General features: G+C 37.9%; 1 long non-coding RNA gene across 1 annotated transcript in view; it reads left to right on the top strand.

Annotated features, from left to right (window-relative positions):
- Positions 1 to 13851, top strand: part of LOC141351430 (uncharacterized) — a 129741-nt gene that overhangs the window by 30946 nt on the left and 84944 nt on the right. Inside the window, exon 2 of the long non-coding RNA XR_012359686.1 lies at positions 5427 to 5588. This is a non-coding gene — a long non-coding RNA (uncharacterized lncRNA). The remainder of the gene's footprint in view (positions 1 to 5426; positions 5589 to 13851) is intronic.

Below are 13851 nucleotides of genomic sequence, written 5' to 3' on the forward strand. Positions count from 1 at the left end.
AGTAGCTAGCAATGCCAGTGTGTATACAGTATGTGTAAAAATGAAATCAATTTAATCAATAAAATGAAGGCCTATGAAAAATACAGCCTATAAATACACTTATGTTAGAGTAATTTAAAACCTAACATTTTTCATAATTTTGAAATAATCAGCCTGGCAACAAAATATAGAGAAAATATCAGAATTAAAAAAGTAGGAATGGTAAAAAAGAACAGATACAAAATATGGGTTGAAAACGACAGGAAATTACAGGCAGAAGTGAAGGAAAAAAGAAAGTCAACAAGACCACCATTAGGACAGACAGAACAAAGAAAATTCAGACAACTGCACACAACTGTGAAAAGTTTTTTTTCACAAAATATTGCGACAAAATGCAATGCATCTTCTGGCCTACATACTGCATACATTCTTCAGTAGGCGCATGTGCGACCTACCGTTTGCGGGGTTTAAAAAATTCGCCAGTGCACGTACAGTATGTACCGAGCCCATAAGGTGACATTGGAGGGAAAAAAACTAAAGTTTAGTTTCATGTGCTCACGCGAAACCTTCATGTGCAGAATTTTTTTAAGTTTAGTTTCGGGTACTCACGAGAAAGTTTAATGTGCGCATGCGATAGTTTCACGTGAGCACGCAAAACTAAACTTTATTTTTTGTTTGCTCCATGTCCCTTTAGGGGCTCCGTAGTATGCACACACTCTTCTGATGACAAAAATTACGTCATGCGCACTGTGTGCATACTCTTGCGTACACGTAAAAGAGGAACTATACTTATGCTACGTACACACCAAACGCGGGACATCGTGTTACTCGCTCTGGGTTTTAAGGTTCGCTCTGGGTTTTAACTCGCAGGATTTAACTTCATGTCATGCAAATTTTTCGCTTGAGTTGAATATTTTCAACTTGGTTGAAGACGCGTTTGAGGCAAATAGCGCATGCTTTCGAAGCAAACAAACCGCCCATACCGCGTCATTCGCATCGCCCCGCGCAAGGACGCGTCTGATCGCATCTTTGCATTGACTTTGTATGTAATCTCGCGCAAATAGTTGAACTCGCGTTTGGTGTGTATTCCCCATTAGGCCTTAAAGGCTCTCTAAGCGAATAATGTGTGACGTCACTTCCTGTTGATGTTTGAACTGTTTTCAAACAAACGTAGCGTAGCTAACGCCTCCCCCTCCCTCTCCCGTCTGTGCTTTCATGAACGCGCCCAACCCCCACCCCTAAATCCTTCTTGTCGTTTATTGGCTGGAACACTTTGTTATGTTTTGTTGTGCTAGGTTTGGCCACTATGTTGATATTGCCGTTTGTCGAGCCTGAGCTGTCTACAGAGATCGCGTTTTTTTACAGTTTGATCAGCGGATAGGCAACAAGCAGATAGTGAGGAGATGTTTGCTGTATGTAAAAAAAATGTTTTATGGTCTAAAACGCGTCAATTCGATTAGAGCGCCTTTAAGCCTCGCATCCCATCTCACCCTAGCAATGTGACATTGCCTAGATGTAAGAAGAAGATTATACAGGTGTGTACAAACTAGTGAGTATGCTTGCCAAGAATCACTGTTGTTGTTATTGCTTATAACAACAGTTATGATAGGAATAGGTAAATAATCCCAGTTTGGGTTACATAAGCATACATTGGGTTACATAGCTGTGCCCCAGCAACCACCATTCAGAACACCTTAGCAACCACATCTCATATGTTTAGTTTAGATAATATGAACATCTTTACTGTTGAACGTCGTGTTGATAATATATTTTATGCATTTGTGATCTTGTCTGTGAAATCCAGGCTAGGGTCTCATGATCAAATTATGAGATTAGGCGCATGAAAGCTTGATTTCAATCTTTGACATGACCTAACTCAGTCAGTATTAACGACGTTATATTTTTACAGAATGTTACAGGTTGAAATTTTTTTTTTTAGGTTTTTGCAAGCAGGGTCACATTTGGCTGAGCCTTTTATCCAAAGGGACTTCAATCTATACATTTTAAGTCAGTATGTGCGTTCCCTCGGAATCGAAGCCATGACGTTTGCGCTGCTAATGCAATGCTCTACCGGTTGTCGACAGGATGATGCAGCTGTTAAAATCATCTTGGCTTAATTCGTTCCCGAGCGCGATCAAAATAGCTACTATAGGTTAAACCCTTCCATTTCCTTGCCTTGTCTTGATCATTCACGTGCCACACTTCCCTTTAATCAGTGGCAGACAGGAGGGCATTTGGCCCATATTAATGACTCCAAACCATAAACATTACATTTTCCAAGATGTCGGTTTCCTGTTTTCCCAGGCGCACAGGTCATGGAGTGAGCTCTGGGAGTCACCGCAAGGTCAGCTTTCCTCGCAGATAACTTTTCCCCCACGGGGAAGGGAGAGAAAGATACCGGTATACACTAAATCACGTTCTGCCACGAGCAAACATGCTTTGTTCAAACGGCTCTTCTCACAGATATCTTTGTAAGGAGTAACTACCACCGGAAATGTGCCTTTTACCAAAGGTGCCAAAGGTGTAAAAAGTATATGTCTGTGCTGTGAACACCCCCATGCATGCAATTTCCTGTGTAAGTCTCACAATAGACCAGACCTCGATACACAAAGATACCAGTGTCAGCGTGCCTGTTAAAGTTTCTTATACTAGTGCAGTACAACAAAGATGTGACCCAGTTTTTATCTTTGTGATTTAATCATTCTACATAATGTAAAGCTCATTTTATGAAAAACAACCTTGGTTTCAATGATTAAAATCAAACTTCGATGCTCCTAATCTCAAAATTAGATTGAGACTTCTGGATTTCACTGACAGGGTCACAAATGTTTTGACTTAACATAGAAAAAGTAGATGTAGGCACAGCAATGTAACACCGTACCCTTGCAACCATTCACAACATCGTGTGGTGAAATTTGCAAAGGCAAGCACCACTCATATTTTGTTTAGAAATTGTTAAAATATGCAAATGTTTTACTGCTGCATGGGTTTCCATACCTGTGACAGAGAATGGTGAATGCTCAGCCTTTGTACTGTTGGAAGAAAAAGGTGGTTGTCTTTAAACATTATCTACTATCTTGTGCTTAATTGTACGTCTTGGTGTGACATCTAAATGCATGTCGGGACTGTAAGAGATTTCCAGGCTCATTAAAATGAGCATTTTCTTTTATTCGGCACATTCCTGAACTCTGATTGGTCCGTTTCTTTTTCTTTCCTGGCTCTTGAAGTTGTCATGGAGATGCAACCTTTGCCAAACTAAAAGTGATCCCGTGGAAATCGGGTCATTATCACCGCACACTTGGAAAATTACAACATGGCCCCTAAAAGGATTCATTTGTTATTCAAATTAAAACTAAATTTGCACCAGGGTGCTTTGCATTAGCTGTGGCTAATGCTGTCAAATATATTCAATCTTGAATTTGATTAGCAAGAGGGAAATTAATTGGACAACATGTAAGTGCACTTTGGGTTGGGTTTTGTGTGTTACAAGTTTGTGACTCCATCAGTGGTTTTCTTTATTTTAAGTGATATTGTTTTACACTTGTGTACATATGTGTAACACATTACCGTCAGTGACGTTTTCTGTTTTGCAGTCTCCTCATTAGGCTTTACCTGACACTTGCTGTCTCCATTACTCTCTGTATTCACTTTCTCCTGACTGTTTCTTTTGTATTGTGCAAGCAAATACAAAAATTAAAAGACAGTCAATGCTAATGTAAGCCCTGGTTGGATAAGGATTTAAAGTTGGATATGAAGATGAAATCTGACGCATTTAGCTTCAGTGTTAAAACTGATAAAATAATTGCTGTCTGTGGTTCTGTATGGGCTATAATGCAATTATTTTTTTTTTATAATATGGGAAAAAAGAACTTTAAATTAGTTCATTTTTGGAACTGTGAACTAGTTCAAAATTTTGAAGTATGAACTGTACGGGTTCATTTTAAAATTTGTAAACTGAACTTTGAACTAGTTCATGTAGACAGTGAACTTTCCCAACACTGCACCTGCCTTTATATGCACATGAACCTGAATGACATCCCATTCTTAATCCATATGGAGTTGGCGCACCCCCACTATAACATTTTTTGAGGCCTCGCTCGGTGTCTCCGCTCTAATTCATCCCAAAGATGTTGTATTGGGTTGAGGTCAGGACTCTGTCCAGTCAAGTTCCTCCACACCAAACTCACTCATTCATGACTTTATGGACCTTGCTTTGTGCACTGGTGCACAGTCATGTTGGAACAGGAAGGGCCCATCCCCAAACGTTCCCACAAAGTTGGAACCATGAAATTGTCCAAAATGTTTTGGTATGATGAAGCATTAAGAGTTCCTTTCACTTGAAATGATTGGAACACCTGAATTCAATGATTTGGAGGGGTGTCCCAAAACTTTTGGCAATATAAGCTGTGTCCCAATTCAAGGGCTGCGACCTTATAATCATGGGACCTTAAAGATGAGCACTCGGTCTTTCAAGGTGGCAGCCTCAGAATTTTACTGTTTTGGAATCCATTCAGCCAATGTCCGGGTCTGGCTGTACCAATTTTAGCATAGCTTAGCATAATCTGACCATTAGCATCGTGATAAAAAATAATCAAAGATTTTTGATATTTTTCTTAATTAAAACTTGACTCTTCTGTAGTTACATTGTGTACTAAGACCGACAGAAAATTGCGATCTTCTATGCAGATATGGCTAGGAACTATACTCTCAAACTGGTGCAAAAATCAAGGAGTTTCCTGCGGTAACATGGCTGCAGGAGGCGCAATGATATTACGCAGCAGCCGAAAATTGTTGTGTTATATCATTGCGCCTGCTGCAGCCATGTTACAGCAGCAAAGTCCTTGATTATTACGCCAAGAGTCAAAACAGAAGAGTCAAGTTTTAAATAAGAAAAATTTTGAAACTCTTTGGTTACTTTTTAGCGCGATGCTATTGGTCTAATCAGATCCAATGGATTGTGCTAAGCTATGCTAACAGTGGTAGCACCAGACCCGGAGATCAGCTGAATGGATTCCAAAATGGCAAAAATCAAATGTTTAACTCTAGGGGAAGTGGAAAATGTATATAATATATACATTTTTTTATTTATATATACAATAATAATAATATACAATATTTAAAAAAAAGTGGAGTGTCCCTTTAAGACGATCATTGGTTTCTTGTGACTGCAGGTTTAATGAGACAGATATAAGGACTCGGGGCTTACAAATGAAAGAGCATTTAAAATTAAGCGTAGTCTGGAAAGTTATATTTACATACATACAAACAAATTAAGCAGTATGCCAATGCTATTTTAATCACAGTCACCATCTAATTACACAATTAAAACGAAGAACAAAGTGTGTGTTTTGGTTGTACGGTATTCACTGTATGAATTTGCTTACAGTGAGAGCGAAGTGCGAAGAGTGAGTTTGAGTCTCTCTGTCTCTCTCTTTCTCTGTTTACAGTCTGTCATTGTGGGCTGTAATGGGCAGGAAGCAGCAGGATTTGGCAACCTCCACAAGAACACACTGACCCCCCCCATACACACACATACACACCCTTCTGTCACGCCGGGCCAGGAAGAAAAGCACTTCACAGAGAACAAGAGGGAGGAAAACAGAGAAAGAGTGAGTAAGATAAAGGGAAAGCAAGCCCAGCTGTAAGAACACAATGCCAACAAGGGCTTGGCTGAAGCTCAAGGCTGCTCCAAACGAGTGCCTCTGTTTTTTCTCTTCGCTCTTTTTCCCTTTTCCAAATTGAAAGCGGGTTGCACCGCGGTGCTGGAGGTGAGGGGGGCACGCAGAGGGGGATTAGACATTAATGCATTTCTTCACCGGCTTAATCCTTATGATTACACCACAAATAAATACAACTTAGGCCTGTTTTATCTTCTCAATTTAATTCAGCGAGCGCTTGCCAGCAAGGTTGTGCTGATACGAGGGCGTAAATACCGGTGGCATCTACCAGCAAATATTTACGACAAACACGCAAGTTAGTCCCCGTCATGCATGTGTAATGTAAAAATGTCCCCGCCCTTGTACTATGTTGGTAAGAGGCTTTAATGTCAAAATGAATTTTCAGCCCTGCCATTCAGCTTTTGTATGTGATGATGAGTGCTTGTGTGTGCGTGTCTCTGTGTAATTGGGCAAAAAAGGACAGGATATGATGGGCCGGACATGCTATTTTTAAAAAAGCATGTTACTATACTACTTAGTACTTCTGTAGTATGCAGATCTGTATGCATCAAATACTTGTATGAGGTAACTGCCTTTGACAAATCCAAGAAAGCACACTGCAAAAAATGACTTTCTTACTTAGTACTTATGTCTTGTTTTCAGTAGAAATATACAAAAATTCTTAAAAAATTCTTAAACCATTGAAACACCACGGCACTAATGATTTTAGCTTTAAAATGTGTAATATAGTAACATTAAAAAGCATCAGAATTTACACAATACTGTGTTCTACCTTGCACAATGTATGATTTCAACATAAAATTTACAATTATAAATTCTTATCTCATTTTCTGCTGAAATTCTCATTACCGCAATGTGTCCGGCTGTGTTTGAACATGCGTTATGTTGTAATTTAATAAAATTAACACAAAAATAATAAGAAAAAAAATAAATGGATGTTTTGCTAGACTACTTTAGATGACAGAAAAAATATTTACTGAATATTCATGTATAATAATAATGAAGAAAAATTAGGAAAATGATGTGTCCATGCCTGATGTTCTCATCCTCCGCAACACTTTTTGAGAACAGTTTAAGCACACATACAGAATTTTAATAAAGTTTGATTTTGAGTGACCAAGCACATGGACCAGTTACTTCAAGATGGCTACCAGGTAAGATCATTTTTCTACAGTTAATTTGAAATATTGTCTTGTCAGAATGCTTACACGACATTTTGATTATCATTACCGCAACAGATGCTTATTAAATGTTAATTTAATTAATAGAAGCATAATACTTTGATTTTAAATGCATGTGCAGAATTCCAAATTATGTTCTTTCAGGTTTGTCATGTCATTTTGAAAATATGTCAGTGTTGATGTTTTCTGACTGTTGCGGTAATGAGATTTTTTAGGACAAATTTTTTAAATTATGTTACAAAAAGTGTTAAATGATAAGTAAAAGTTTTTAAATTAATGTTCCCATTTACTCCAGACTTTGTTTTTTAATTGTCTGGTGGGAAAAAAAGTAAATTTAAGCAATTTTTACATTTTCATGCTTGACATTTTTAAAACCAAGTTTTCGTGAGAATCACCCATGTATTTTCTTGATAAGCAAAATGACCTAAGAAAATAAGTCTAGTTTTTAGACAAAAAAATTATACAATTTAAGTGAATTGTGTCTATAGTTAACCTATAGATGGTGAAATGATGGCTATTGCACTGCAAATAACGACTTTCTTACTTAGTATTTTTGTCTTGTTTTCAGTAGAAATATCTACAAATGTTTAAATCAAGATGCCTTTTCTTGATAAGCAAAATGACCTAAGAAAATAAGTTGAGTTTAAAAAATATATATATTTATAATTTATGTGAATTTGTGCTTAAAAAAGCAAAACATTCTGCCAATGGGGTAATAAACAAATTCTTGAAATAAGTTTACTTTTTTCTTAAACACTTAATTCAAGACAAAATTTCTCACCCCTATTGGCAGATATTTTTGCTTGTTTTAACCTCAAATTCACATAATTTTGCTTATCAAGAAAAAGCATATTAATTTAAGAATTTGTAGATATTTCTACTGAAAAACAAGACAAAAATACTAATAGCCATCATTTCACCATCTATAGGATACAGACCTGATATAGTCCAGCTATGAGTAACCCATTTTGAGCCAAAATAACCTTGAATTTGGTTACATGTCGTTTTGCCAAGATGTTTGATATTCCATCATGTAAGCAAAGTCAACAGTGATTACAAGGTGTTTGATTTTATTTATTTTATTTCATTTATTTTTGGCCTATGGTTAGAAGTCTATTAAATCTTCACAGACAGCACAAATTTTGCGTTGTTTTTTGCATTGTTTGGATGGCTATTAGATGTCTTTTAAATGCAAAATTACTTGCTGGGATGTAACATTATGAACAAATGCACTTTGCATAGAATAATGTATCCCACAATGCAATGTGTTGTACTATTAAAAAAGATTCTCTTCCCTCTTTGCTCCGCCGAGCTGTAAATTGTCAGGGGTGGGGTTTGGACGAGTTGCAGACAAGCGTACAAAAGCGTGAAGTCACAATCGATTTCTGCTTTGTAGTTGTTGTTATTTGTGACGCGCGCCGCAGTCTGATAGTAATCATGGCTTTATTAGAGGAGACAGAGTTTTCCCCGAGCCCCAAGCAGCAAGACATTCTCCACGCACACGTCTGAAGACTGCACGTAAACAAGCTTTGTGTTTACAGAATTATTCATTGTGTCTTCTGTAACTCTTTACAGACGCTCTTTTGTGTACACAAGACTTTGCGTTCGGATTGATTTGCGTGGCACTTTGTCAGTCTTGGTGGGTTATTCGTCAAGACAGTTTTAACGCAGAAAGAAATGCCGAATAACAGGCTGGATCTGTTCCAGCTCTAAAAGTTAAGGTGGATGTTATTAATAGCACTCCATAGTTAAATAGTTTCCTCTCCAACAAGAGAAAACACCAACATTCTCTCTTTCTGCAGATGTCATTCGTCTTTAGAGAAAACAACAAGCACCAATGCGTTTCCTCACGAGCTCTTGAAGTTCAAACGTCAGATATGTGCAGTATAACGTGCAGATTGGTAGGTTGCGTTTCAGTGCTATGACGTTTTGGAAATGTGGAGCTCTTGGGCTCAAATCTACTGTCAGTGTAGCCTGAAGAGACATATATATCATGTTGAAAAGGAGCTGCTTACTAAATGATTGCTTCTTTTTACTTTTATATGCTTTGCAGATGCTCTTAACAACTTGATTTATAATAGTGAACAAATCATCGATTTAATTGCAATTGTGTTACCATGATGAGTAGCTGAATGAATATTTAATCTAGGATTGAACGATCTGGAAAAAACAGTTTTGGTAATAAAAATATATTTTTAATGGGCAATACCGTCTATACCGGTCTTAGGGCCTGTTTACACGAGAACGCTCAATGGTGAAAACGTTAAAATATCGGATGTGTCTTTCGTTTACACGGTGACAGCGTTTTTTGGGCTTAAAAACGCAAAAAAAGTAAAACCACCCTTCAGAGTGGAAATCTTAAAAACGATCTACCCTCGCGTTCCCGTCTATAGGGTAAAAACGCAAAAGTTTGCTCACGGTGGCTCTCGTCGCGTATGCGTTTAGGTCACAGGCATGCGCCAGTTCAGGAAAATAACAACAAACATGTCAGATTATTTCCATACGTCGGACCTTCAAGTTGCCATAGCAGCTCTGATAAATATATACAAGTCTTTCCAGCAGTTGTACGAATTATTCACAGCAAGTATTACTGATCAGAGAAGGCACATTAATGACCTCAGTGAAACTGTTGATGCGCCAATTCGTCGGAAGCAAACCAGATGGCTTTGGACGAGACCTGGGAGAACCAGGAAGAAGGTTGTACGCAGGCACACGGACTTGGTGTTGTTGTGTGTCAGTGCTTCACATTGCCACCTAGCCGCCTGGAGTGCATACTACATCGAATATCACACACTTTTGCGTCACCATATGCACGCAGATTTCCCCCTCAAAATTCTTGTATAAACGCGGAATAAAAAGTGATAATGCAACGCAACATTCTTTTCAGATTGTTTCCATGTAAACGTAGCCTTAGATTTAGACAGTTTGATTCATTATGATAAGTACCATCTGTGAATGTGACAGAATTTAGGGGTCAAAGTTTTGTGTTTGTTCCTGTATTGAATTTAGCTCACTCTAGGGCCCTTATTTTTCACTCAGTTGTCCATCTGCTCTCTCTCTCTCTCTCTCTCTCTCTCTCTCACTCAGTCTTGTTTTACTTTTCGTCTATCCAGCATGGTGAGTGTAACTGTATATCCGGCTGGCTCATGCAACTAGAGCTGCATTCGTTTCACTCCTCACGACACGCTGTTTCCTCCTGCCATTGCAGCTTGTCTACAGTCCTCAGGTTTCAATCCAGAAAGGGTGTCGTGATCCTTCATCAAACCTTCCAGCGTCAGGAGATGCTTTTCAATCTAGAATTTACCTGATTGAGGTGCTTAACTTCTTGTTGTGCCTCTGGCTGCCTCCCCAGTTTCTACTAGACGTCCCTCCATGGCTAATTTAAATGAGACGCTCATCTTGGCGACAACTGCCTTTTTCGGGGTGGTGTGGACTCGAGTGTTTTGGGTTTGTTTTACTCGTGCAGGTGGTGAATGGTGTCCGTTTACTTCTCTGGGCTGTTTTGTCTAGCTCTCGGAGGCATAAGTGGACATTGGTGACACCGTGGCCACACAATTCCCACAGTGGGTTGAGAAATGATGAATTTTGTCATAGTGTGCTTTTTCTGGGTCCCTCTGTTTTGTTTTCTCTCATGACCTAAATGTAGGATATGTTTCTGAATTAATATCTGAGCTCAGATGCAAAAGCCCCTAAAAGCCTAATATGAAGAGTTTGGTTCCAAAACGCAATGAATCCATTTTGACTCATTTGGGTAAAAATGTCTTATCTATACCAAGAAAGTGACAAGATAAAAACCATGATTTCCTATTACAAACTTCCACATAGCATCTTTAGGTTATAATAACATTCAAAATTCAAATACATAATTTTATTTTCAAAAATTTATTATAAAAACTGATTATTTTTTCCGCAAAATGCAACAAATTCACAAGTTTTTTTTAAAAATGCTATAAATCTATTGAATCAATATATAAATGTGCATTCATCTTTGCCATGTTATATTCATTTAGCTGACTAGTGCTATACACTGATTAAAAAAATAAATCATTAATCAAAACACTTTGTCATATTAAGAACACTGCCATTGCTGCTGTCATCCTTGTCATACTTTTTTGACAGCGATCAGCTGTAAAATGGTTTGGTCCTGCTCGATTTTCGTTCACTTGGAGTAAAATAATGGAACGTTTTTCATAAAATCCCCTTGGGTCAATGTGTTTGCATTGATGCTGTTGTGTGAGAACAAACAAAAGCCGTAATTTTTCCTTGAGTGCCTCTCACGTGAATTATTCGATTTTGATGGCTTACGTTTCATCCCCGCTACAGAAAACCACCACAGGTTTATCAATGCCATCAAAACTATTATTTGTTTTTGTTTGTTTGTTGATCACAAAGTACAAAGTGAGGAAAACTAGGATTCTGTGTGTATTCAAAGCACTGCCATTATTGTTTCCAATGCGTGGAATGGTGCGCTGTGATTGGTTAAGGGGATTAATTGCATTCTGCAGAGAAGGAAGACGTTTGTCATGGTTTGGAAAATAAGGGAAAACATGACAAAATAACACTGCGGATATTGGATTTTGCGTAAAATGAAGAATTGACTTTTTAAAACTGACCAAATACAATACTGATTTTGGCGGTAACTATTTTTAAAAAAAAATGCCGTTTAACGCGTTTTGGAACCAAACTCTTTATATTGACCGAATGCTTTCAGCACGTATCATCAAATACTTTCACTTTAAATCCACTTAATCCCGGCCTTAGGCCATACTTAAATATGCTTTTACCTTTATTTAGAAAAGACAGTAAAGAGTGACTAGATTTTGTTTGTACATAGAGGGTTTTGCAGCGAAAGTCAAATTTGTCAAAAACCAATGACATAACTAACGTGAAAATAAGGCATTTCAAGTACTGACTAATAACCTTTTCAATGTCATTAAAGTAAAATTACTAAACCTAAACATATCCTAAACGTATGCTTATGTACAAAAAAATATGTCAGCCGCACTTAGAAGGTTTTGTATTTAAGCTCTTCACGAACTCTAGCATTGGGTCAAAAAGGGACAAACCCAGCCATTAAATTAACTCAGAAAAGGTTTATATTTGACACAACGATGGTTTGAAACAACCCAGCATTTTGGATTAAAACAATCCAGCATAGGTTAAATTACAACCCAACAGGTTGGGTTCATCTCTTTTTGACCCCATGCTTGGTTGAAAATAACACAGCATTTTTAAGCAAACATAAATATTTGCTGTCTGATTTAAGGGGTAGGTTTAGCGTTAATGTTTAAGATTGTTTCTTTGACAGGAACGTTACTCCAGGACTAACAAAGAAGCTGATACAGAAATCTTTCTTTGGTAATCAGAGTAATCCTCACAAAAACTAACTTTGTGAAACCAGGATTGAAAAACAAGCAGTAACTCATTGTGCTGAGTTTAAATGTTCTGATTCAGATTGACACCTCGACTTTCTGCCTTGAGCAAACTTTCTGTCTGTTTCACGTAAAGAATCATGATTTTGCCAAGTAGAGTATGTTTATGTTGGTTTTGAGCAACATTCCTGTAAAACAAACATTGGCCTATCCCGATCCCTAACCCTTAACTTTAAATTCCCCCCCAAAATAATAATATTGTTGAAGCCCCAACCTCTAATCAAAGCCTTATCCTAAAACCTCATTCATTGATAAGAATGTTATTCTTTGACCAACAGGGATGTTGATCCAGGAACATGACCTACTTTTTAAGCATTGGTGCGCTGAAGAAACCAATGATCCAAATTGGGTGTAAGACACAAAGTCAAAACTGATTGATGTGTTGTGGCCTTTGCCCCTCAGCAAATTGATGCTTTTTCAATACTCATAAAGAAAATGTGATAATGATAAGCCTTCACTTGACTCGTTGGGGAGACTGAATTCAGCTTCATTTGCTCCATGTCACCTTGAACAAATCCGGAAGATTAGTGACAACTGTTCCCATAAGCCAGCTTTATTTCCCAGGAAACTCCGAACATTCCCCTGCCCAGCCTCAATGTCTTTCTTTTAACCTCATTAATTGGATTCCTTAATTAGTTTCAGCAATAATTGTGAGTGCGATCGACGGCAGTAGTGAGAAATGTTCACTCTTGTCTGGTCTCCCATGCCCACCGCTAAATTGGGTCATTAACAAAATCCAACTGTCACTCAAATCAGCGATGACATCATATGCCACATGACTACCAATTTTGAGTCCGCTATCTTACGTTGTTTGCTCGGTTCAGCGGAAGGAGAACCAGGGGAGGGAGGACAGATTCATTTTAAACCCCTCACAAAGAGCAGGAGGAGGAGTATGCAAATTTTAGGTGAACGAAGGCAGACGGTTTTAATTACCTTGTTAAGTACGCCCGTAAAGCCTGCAGCAGTCAGACGGATTTGGGAGATTTGTTTCAGTAGCTGCAGAAAACCAACTGATATGACATCCCACAAAACAATACCAGCTTAACCACAGCAAGCTTGCTCTGTCTGCACTGCATGTGCACCTCCAAATCCACAATTAATAATCCAATAGATTCTTTGGTTATTTAAGTATAAAACTTTAACATGTAACTCGTCCCAAACTTTGTGTAATGATATAAAAGACACAAAGTAATGCGGCTTGTGGAGAAGAGAGACCTGAATTAAGATTATTTTGCCAGGCTAATGACAAAAGAGACTAGAGACAGATCAGCCAGTAATGGTCGACAACATGCAATGCATGCTTGCGCTAACATTCAATATACACAAATTAATTTATCATACCAGTAATGGCTTATAGTGATTGAAATAATCTTCCTTTGTCCTTAAGGTCCATCTCATCTTTCCCTAGATTTAAATTATCTTAATTTCTATATCTAAACAATGTGTGTGCAGGTTATTGATGTTGGACTGAATAGTGCCGCTTATAAGTGTTTTATGTAACTGTTTAACTGACCTAACTGACTGGATTTAACCTTCTTTTGTGACACCTTTTTTACACTAAATATCTTATATTATGGGTTT

This window comes from Misgurnus anguillicaudatus, chromosome 20 (genome assembly GCF_027580225.2).
Source record: "Misgurnus anguillicaudatus chromosome 20, ASM2758022v2, whole genome shotgun sequence".
Classification (NCBI taxonomy): domain Eukaryota; kingdom Metazoa; phylum Chordata; class Actinopteri; order Cypriniformes; family Cobitidae; genus Misgurnus; species Misgurnus anguillicaudatus.